At 37.7% G+C, this 10000-nt stretch overlaps 1 pseudogene; it reads right to left on the bottom strand.

The window, feature by feature from the left end:
* LOC147466449 (ESF1 homolog) overlaps positions 1-5849 on the bottom strand; it is a 10456-nt pseudogene extending 4607 nt beyond the window's left edge.
* Between the last annotated feature and the right edge of the window lie 4151 nt (positions 5850-10000).

The following is a 10000-nucleotide window of genomic DNA, read 5'->3' as shown; positions in this document are numbered from 1 at the left end:
TCTAATAAATCTCACCAAAATAGCAAATCAAGTGGAAAATGGCAGTGTGTATACCAGGACTATGATCTAACATACCAGGACTATAATCTAACCCATAGAGAATAGAAAAATCCACATGATTTTAATCTACAAAATCTGTGGAAAACAATGCAAGGTAAATGACAACCTCTACTGCAGCATCACTTTACCTCTCTCTAGTTTCTCGAGGTCAACAAGATTGATATCATCATCCTCGTCTGTTGGACCCGAAACCAGCTCGCGAGGTCCTTTTAAGACTTCTTCTGCCATGCGTTCCTTTCCAAATTCGGAGGGATATATTGTCACTTTTCTGACAGATCCACCTCTGGGACAGAAAGAAGTGAAGAGTTTTCCCTATATCCGCCGCCTTTTTTTTTTTTTTTTGGGGGCCCATCCCGTCATGTTACACAGAGCTAGACGAGAAGTTTCCTGAAAGAAAACGTCAATTAAAAACTGTTTATCGTAAGGAAAAGCACACTGCACATCTATCAGAAGAGGTGGGGGAGAGACAGGAAGTGGAAGAAGCCATGGGGGAGGAAGAGGGTAGGAGGGAGAGGATGAGAGAGAGAAATGGAAATGAGGGTGGGAGGAGAGAGAGGAGAGAAAAAAGAGAAAGGAGAGAGAGAGAGAAGAGAGAGAGAGAGAGGGGAGACAGGAGTGAGAGAAGTGAGAGGGGAGAGAAAGGAGAAAAGAGAGATGAGATGGGAGGGAGGGAGGGAGGGAGGGGGGGGGGAGGGAGGGGGGGGGGGAGGGAGGGAGGGAGAGAGAGAGAGAAAAGGAGGGGAGAGAGGGGAGGAGAGAGAGAGGAGAGAGAGAGAGAAGAAGAGAGAGAGAGAGTGAGAGGGAGAGAGAGAAAGAGAAAAGCAGAAAGAGAAAGGGGGGAAGGAAGAGAAAGAGAAGGGAGAGAGAGAGAGAGGGGAAGGGAGGGGGAGAGAGCCCAGACAGAGACAGAGAAGAGGGAAAAGAGAAAGAGGGGGAGAGAGAGAGAGAGAGAAAAGGGGGGAGAGGGGAGAGAGAGGGGGAGGGAGAGAGAGAGAGAGAGGAGGAGGAGAGAGGAGAGAGAGAGAGGAGGAGAAAAAGAGAGAGAGAGAGGGGAAGAGAGACAGAGAGACACAGAGAGAGAGAGAGAAGGGAGGGAGAGAGAGGAGAGGAAAAGGGGAAGAGGAGGGGGGAAAAGAGGGGAGAGAGAGAGGGGAGAGAGGGGAAAAGGGAGAGGGGGAGGGAAGAGAGAGAGAGAGAGACAGACAGACAGAGAGACAGACAGACAGAGAGACAGACAGAGAGAGACAGAGAAAAAAAGTGAGAGAAAAGAGAGAAAGAGAGAGAAAAGAGTAAAGAGAAAAGATAAAAAGAGCGAAATAAAGAGTACAATCCTCACCTCTACAGCATTGTCCTTTTTTCCCCCATCTGATCAGGTCGAGCTTCCCACTCGAACCCCTCTTTTCCCTTTCTTCCTCATCTGTCGTGCTGGATCATGTGGGGAGGGTCATTGAGAAGAACAGCTCGCCTCGTGCAAAGTGGGAGGTCCATGCCCTGGAGCCTTTCCCTCCGGTTTTTGGGTATTTCTGCTACCTCTGGTGTTCTTCTTTTTTCTCAGCTTTAATCATGAATTATTTTCTTTAGTTAGGCATGTAAGAGAATTGTTTTCATCTTTTTTTTCATTGAGTTTTGACAAAGAACCAAAAAATTTGCATTAATTCACACAAACAAATATCAAAGTACATATTTAAAAAAATCAGATCTAATTCTTAAGTAAACAAGTGTTCTAGTTTGTTTATCCATAATTTTGAAAATCGCCAAAAGGGTTTCGATTTTGACCTCCTCGAGTCTGTGGATTCTCTTGGGTCCTTTTTTTCTTCCTTTTTTTTCAAGTTTTTCTTTTCCTTTTGGAGTTTCTTTGCGAACTCCTCTTTATTGTTCCTTTTCCGCTTCCTTCGCTTCTTTTTCAACCCGCTCTTCTTTCTCTTCTTTGCTTCATCCTCACCGCGGGAAATGTCTCTCTCCTCCCCCTCATCGTACTCTCCTCTTCCGATGACATTTCGATAAAAATTTTAGGAGGTCCCTTTTGTGGAGTAGTTGGGCTTCCTGCCCCGTGGGTCCTGGTAACTTTCTCGTAAAATTTGTCATCCCGCGAGGAAAATTTCGGCCTATATTTTAGAGAAATGAAAGTTTCAGGCGACTTTAAAGGGGAAAATATGTGTCTTTTACAATGAAAAATTTAGAAAAATAGTAAAACAAATTTTCTCTCTTTTTTAAAAAAAAAAAAAAAAAAGGAAATTAAATTTTTTTAATATTAAATTACACAATAGAATTTAATTTTCATTCAATAAAAATAAACAACATTCAATTTAGATCTTTAAATTTGATTTTCTGTATTCACATTAATTTTAGATTAATTTTAGCTTTAAATTCCCCCCCCTTCAATAAGTGTATCAGTTCATTTCTACAATTCACTAACACTAAAAATCAATAACAAAAATAAAGAAATCATCATTATCAAAAATAATAATAATGATAATGACAACACTGAAAACAATAACCATAACAACAACAACAACAACAATAAAACGTCCAGTCATAACTGTATCATCGAATACAAACCGACCGTGAGAATGGAAGAAAAGCGACTGTCGAGTTTGACTTTGTGTTCGTCCCTGCGCATGTGCCTCAGCCTATGGTCTGAAGCCACGTGGGGAAAGGGGATCGGCCAGGTTTTCCTTAAAGTCGTCTGGTATACAGCGTTTTTTTCCCCTTCTTCTCTTTCCCCTTTTTGCCTTTATCTGTAAGTTCCCAAAAAGTTTTGAGTTTTACTATCATCAAGCACCCGTAAATCTTCATCACAAAACAAGTGATTACAGAACCTTGACCCCTTCGACCCCGGGGGATTTGTAATTCATTGCTTTGGGACTAAAGCAATATTAAATGATAAAAATTTTTACCTTGCCTTATCAAGTTTTCCCTTTCCCTTTTCATTGTCTTCCTTAGTGCTCGAGTATTTGGCTTTGTCTTACTTTGCTTGTAAATATCTGTAAAAAAAAAAAATAATCTTCAGTTGTAAAGCTCGAATACCAATGATTTAATTAAACCAAAAAAAACCTAATCAAAAACAAAAATACCTAATAAATAAATAAATAAATCCCAATTCAAAGACAACTTCCAAAGTAGCGCTTAAATTAGTAAGTAAAGTATGTAAAAGGGCTTTGGGATCTTGTCTCTCCTTGCATAAAAATAAAGGACGTACCACCATGATGTGGATGTCCGCACCCCTTTGCCCCTTTCTCGGTTGGCCACAGAAACAGAGGAAGAAAATAGCAGAGATGAAAATGAGAGATATTCTTGGTGAATAAATAAGTAGCTGGAGTGAGGGAGAGTATTTTGAGAATGATGAATTAGAGATCTTCATTTCTATTAATTTTGACAGAACGAAGTGAAATTCGAAATGAGAAAATTAATGAGAATATATACATCTTGATCAATGAATGCACATGCTTTTATAAAAGACAAATTTGTGACTTATATACAACTATCAGTTTTAGAAGTTGTGTCCAGTAGATTAGGATATGTGATTCTGTCTTAACCCATCCCCGACGGGGGAATTCTAGCCTTGAATGTCCAAATGCCGGGGCGTTCAAATTATTAGGCCTAAATCAATTGAATGGTTTGCACAATCGTGCCCCCCCGGGGGCAAACCGGGGCCCGGTTTTGAAAGGTGGTTTACACATGCTGTACCACCCGTCCTGTGTGGGTTAATGGAAATTATACACAGTAACTGCATGTGATAAGTGTTCTTAACATTAGCAATGCTCTTCAATAAGAATTGTAATGCAAAAATTTTGTGAAATTTCATCTAATTTGAGGGCTTTGGAGACAAACTTTTCTATTCAACCACAAACTATCCTCCCCCCGTTTAAACCCGCTGCAAAAAAAGGACTTTTTATGGAGACTTTAGATGGGAATGGCAGAACTCTCCTGGCACCAGTTTTAGGACGAAAACTCTGATATGCACGTGTCACTCTTAACGCAATTATACAGTCGGGCTTGCTTTAATTGAGTATTGCAGACCCGGGTTTATATGTTGCTAAGTTTCACAGACGAAATACCAAATCTGATAGGATTTTGCGTTTTGTGTTACATTCAAGCCCCCTATACAAATTAGTGTAAAAGAGATAAGATAAACAAAATAAAGTTTACAATCTCAACAAAAGAGGCATATCATGAGGGGAAATTTAAACCCGTCCTCAAAACGAAAACATATACCAATCTCGTCTTAATATTGTTTAAAAATTCTTAAAGAAACGTTATGAAAATTTGTTGGGGCCCGGGCTAGCACTCCCACGTCAAAATACGACACATAAACCCTCTTAAGGGCTTATTACTGCCGTTTAAAAGGTAATCACAGTCAAAGTCTCACGGTGCAGCAAGGGGATCGATGTAAAATGTGTGGTACAGGGGGCTGTGGGCAGTGTTCGAACCCAAAGAAAATTTTAATTGCTGATGGGGGTATGATCTTTATTAATAATTTTGTTTTGGTATTTTCAGATAGAGGTTGATTTTATTGCGGATATATTTTTCAGGGTGTTTCTTATATGTTCCTTTGTTTTTTTACCTATTAATAGCTAAAGAAGTCAGCCGAAGTCAGTATTCGTGAAGAGGCGAAACGGGGGATACAGGCGTACAATGTTTACAAAATAATTAATGTTATTTCAATCATGCTTTTGAAATTTTCCTATAATCAAATTTCACCCACCCTTGTCATTTTTATTTGCCCTTTTTTTTTTTAGAGTATTTCGTATATCATCACCAGTATCATTATATCCTTTTTTATATAATATTATTCTTATCTTATTTATAAATTTTTACTGCATCATCATTATAATTATCTTATCGTTATTATTATTTTTGTTAGTGGGTGTTGCCATTACCCTTATCACGAATTTTCATTATTCTACCACGCATATATATATAAATATTTCAAATATTTATATATATATATTATATATAAATAAAATATAGTATATAATATATATATATGTATGCGTGGTGTGTGTATATATATAAAAATAAATATATATAAAAAAATATCTATATATAAATATATATATATTATATAAATATACAATAACTAGATATACCTAATATATACAGGATATAGTAAATATACATACATAAGATATAAATAAAAAATAAAATATATAAATATATAACTAAATCTATAAACCATGTAAATATAAAATATATATATTTAATATATATAAATATATATATATAATATATATACATATATATATATATATATGTAAATATAATAACTAAATATAAATAATAAGAAATAAATCTATATAAATCGTTAGTTTGTGTGTGATGGGGGTGTGTGTTATATATATAATGAATGTATTAAATATACATATACAAAAATATAAATAAAAGAATATAACAGAACATATAATAAATATATAATATATATAAATAACTATACATACCTACAAAACGTACAAAAATACATATATATATATACAAATATATAGAAATAAATATAAATATCAAAAGAAATATATAATAAATAATATAAAATGATGTATATATATATAGAAAATAATAAAACATATATAATCTACATATATATATATACTAAAATATATCAAAAAATAAATTTAAATATATATCTAAAAATAGTAAAAAATGCTGACTATAGCACATGTAGCTCAAAGAGGGCCTTTAGTCAAATAAATGTGTTTTTCCATGTTTTTCCCTTCGAGTTGTTTTTGTTTACGTTATCAATATCTCAACCACGCTTTAGCAACATACAAGCATTTATTTACCATGCTAAACATGCTCTCCAAAAGTGACTGTCAGCGTGGACGATTACGGACCACCATTAGTATGGACACAATCTCACCCCTAAATTACACCCTCAAGTCTGAAGGAAATGTTACGGTACGGGTCGTGCCTGAAGTAATTCATATTTCCAAGTTTTTTTTTGAAATGTACGATTGGGTTCCTAGCAACAATATCCGTTAAAAACATTCAGTTAAGAGGAAAGAGGGTTTACGAATGTTTAAGTGTCAACAGACTCAGCATTTCAGTTATTCTATATAAGAATAATATAAATAACCGTACGTTAGATAATCAAAGTATTTGGGTGAATTTATGTAACGGTTTCCTCTTACTCTCGTAAAGCAATTTCATCCCATTTCCCAAATAAACAAAGAAAATGAATAGAGACGCTCAACACAGCTAAGAAACTGTCTAACAAGACAATAAACACGTATTTTATAATCCAAAAACTCGGAAACAAAAACAAAAACAAAAAATCAGACTTTAAATCGAGAGGAACACTTCTTTTTTCTCTTTTTTTTATGAAACAAAATTGTGTTTTTAGCACTCGTATTTATCAAAACGAGGAATATAGGACATAATCAAACCCAAACATGAGAAATGGGCTTCCATCTTTACGAAATGCTGAAACCCAGACAGCCACGAAAAGGATATGAACAAATGACTAGTTTCATAACTTGAGGTTTATTTTTTCCAAATAGGTTTAGGAGAAGAATGACGATTGCACTGGTTGCCAAGTTATTTCTTGCAACTGTTCTCTGTGATTATCTTTATTCTTAATTAAAAAACTGCTGACAGTAATGGAAATAAATAAACAAAATATTTATTCAATTATATCTTTATTAAGAGGTGATTCTTAAAGTCACGAAAATACCAATATCAATACCATATCCATTATAACCACTGCTGTAACAGGTCATCTATTCTTAGACAAAATATAATATTCATTCCAATTCTCCTAATTATAACGAAAAGCTACGGCAATAATACATTTACTTGAAAATATATCTTAAACTGTAAAAGATAAAATCCTGATATACACGTGTGATTCAATTTTGTCTACACGTTCCTCATCCAATGTTTATCCTTATATTTCCAAATTTATACACTTTCATATAGCTGCCAATAATACCACTATAAAAAAAAATACTCCATATACATCTATAAAGAACATGTGATGTTTATAAACCTATACTATACATTCACAACTACATACACACTCACACACCACACACTCATATGATAAATATATATATCTATATATATAATATATAAATAAAATAAATATATAAATACCATATATATACATAGGTATATATAAATATAATATATCTATATTATATATACAAAAAAATATATATAAAAATAAAAATAAATCGTATGTGTGTTGTGTTTGTATATGTATCTTTACTATGAAAGAGTGTGTGTAAACTATGAATATATATAAAATATCTAAAAGATAAATAAATATCTCCTAACTATATATATATATAATATATATCTATATATATATATAGTATTGAGTGAGTGAGTGATGTGATCGAGTGTGTGTGTGTGAGTTCCCATCTATATACATAAATACATATATGTATACATATATGTATAATCGTATAAACACACATGTAAATAAACCTGTACGAGACCGAGAAATGTATATACCTGTGTGTATATGTAAGAATACTCCTATATCGGAACAGTAAAACAAATATAGTCCGAAAAGACTCAGACACTCACCTCAAACACTAAAACTACCATTTCAACCAATCCTTACCCAATCTTAATAATGTCATTCCTTATTTAGCTATCAGTAACACTCCACCAATTGGGAATATCACTTTGAAAATATAAAAACACCTCACCTCCCCAGCGGCTAGGCGTCAATAACACAACACCTTTTATACAACCTTGAACCCGAGCCTACGGTGATTTAAACTCGCCTTCCCACTCATGGTCGGATTAAACCCCTGTCCCAATATGGCAGATTACAGTCACATCCTGGCTCTGTTTTGGCACATTTAGCCTCGTGGGATGCCAGTGCCGGGTGCCAGGTCCGGTTTTGCCAGTGCCGTGCCCATGGTGCTGGTTGCCAGTTGCCAGTGCTATTGACGTCACTACCATCCGTTTCGTCCGACGGGTACGGCGACCGCGAGAGCGGTTTTAGACGCTGACGATACTGTGGCCGTAGGCTTATTTCCTCGCGCGGAAGTAGGTCTATGGGAGTGCAGGCCTGTGGTCGGAAGGATTGGGTGTTATGAGAGGAATTTGTGTAGGTTGGTTAGATTGTATATATCTGTTTATTCAACTTTTTTGTATATCTCTTTAGCTTTGTTTCTCTGTTTCTCGTTTTTTCTCTCTCTCACACAATTGCACATACTCTATGCATATGTCACGCACGCACTCTCTGTCTCTCTCTAACACACACATACACAATCACATGATCACACAACACAACCCATATTTTTCCCCCACACCACACACAAATGTAAATTTTCTACCACGCACATACAAAACCCCCTTTTCCCCCTCTCTCTCTTCTCTCTCTCTCTCTCCTCTCTCTTTTCTCTCTTCTCTCTCTTTCTCCTCCCTCTCTCTCTCTCTCTCTCTCTTCTTTCTCTTCTCTTTACTCACTCTCTCTTCTTTTTTCACTTTCCCCTCTGTCTCTCTCACCCCTCTCTGTCTCTTTCTCCTCTCTCTTCCCCTCTGTCCCCCTTTTCTCTCTCTTCTCTCTCTCTTCTCTTCCTCTTTCCTTTTCTCTCTTTTCTCTTCACTCTCTCTCTTTTACTCACTCAATCACTCACTCACTCTCTCTTCTCACTCAATCCTCACTCTCTCTGTCTCTTCCCTCACTCACTCTCTGTTTTCTCTCACTCCACTCTCTCTCTCTCTCTCTCTCTCTCTCTCTCTCTCTCTTTTCTCCCCTCTCCCTCCTCTATCTATCTCTGTCTGTTCTCTCTCCTCACTCTTCTCTCTTGTCTCTCTTCACTTTATCTGTTCTTCTCACTCTCTCTCTGTCTCTATCCTCCTTCTCTTCCTCTCCCCTCTCTCTCTCTCTCTCACTCTCTCTCTGTCCTCTTCTCACTCTCTCTCTGTCTCTCTCACTCTCTCTCTGTCACTCTCACCCCTCTCTCTCTCCCCACTCACTCACTCACCCCCACCCCCCTCTCCCTCCCCTTTTTTCTCTCTCCCCACTCACCCCCCCCCCCCCCCCCCCCTTCTTTGTTTTTTTTTTCTCTTTACTTTTACCCCCACCCCCTTGTTTTTTCCCCCCCTCCCCTCCCCCTCTCTTCCCTTCTCTTTTCTCCCTCCCCTCTCCTTTTTCTCTTTTTCTCTCCCCTCTCTCTTTCTTTGCCCCCCCCCCCCCCTCTCTCTCACTACCCCCCCCTCCCTCTCTCTGTCGCTCTTTACCCCCCCCCCCCCCCCCCCTTTTACTCAGTCTCTCTTTTACCTTTTCTCTCCCTTTCTCTTTTCTCCCCTTTCTCTCCTCTCCTCTCTCTCTCTCTCTTCTCTCTCTCTCTCTCCTCTCCTCTCTCACTCTCTCTCTGTCTCTCTCACTCACTTACTCACTCACTCACTCACTCTCTCTCTCTCACTCACTCACTCTCTCTGTCTCTCTCACTCACTCACTCTGTCTCTCTCACTCTCTCTCTCTCTCTCTCTCTCTCTCACTCACTCTCTCTGTCTCTCTCACTTTCACTCTGTCTCTTTCCTCCCTCTCTCTCTCTCTTCTCTCTCTCTCTCTCCTCTCCTCTCTCACTCACTCACTCACTCTCTCTCTCTCTCTCTCTCTCTCTCTCTTCTCTCTCTCTCTCTCTCTCTCTCTCTCTCCCCCTCCCTCTCCCTCTCCCTCTCTCTCTCTCTCTCTCTCTCTCTCACTCACTCTCTCTCTCTCACTCACTCTCTCTCTCTGTCTCTCTCACTCACTCTCTCTCTCTGTCTCTATCACTCACTCACTCTCTCTCTCTCTGTCTCTATCACTCACTCTCTCTCTGTCTCTATCACTCACTCTCTCTCTGTCTCTCTCACTCTCACTCACTCATTCTATATCTCTCTCCTCTCTCTCTCTTCTACCCGAACGTGTACGAATATCAAACTAGAACCACACTCATCAAAATGATCTCCCACAACGCATAAAACAACAACAACAAAA

Source organism: Penaeus japonicus, unplaced genomic scaffold (assembly GCF_977035675.1).
Source record: "Penaeus japonicus unplaced genomic scaffold, GWHDUDI00000001_assembly GWHDUDI00000882, whole genome shotgun sequence".
Classification (NCBI taxonomy): domain Eukaryota; kingdom Metazoa; phylum Arthropoda; class Malacostraca; order Decapoda; family Penaeidae; genus Penaeus; species Penaeus japonicus.
This window is presented reverse-complemented; position numbering and strand designations above follow the sequence as displayed.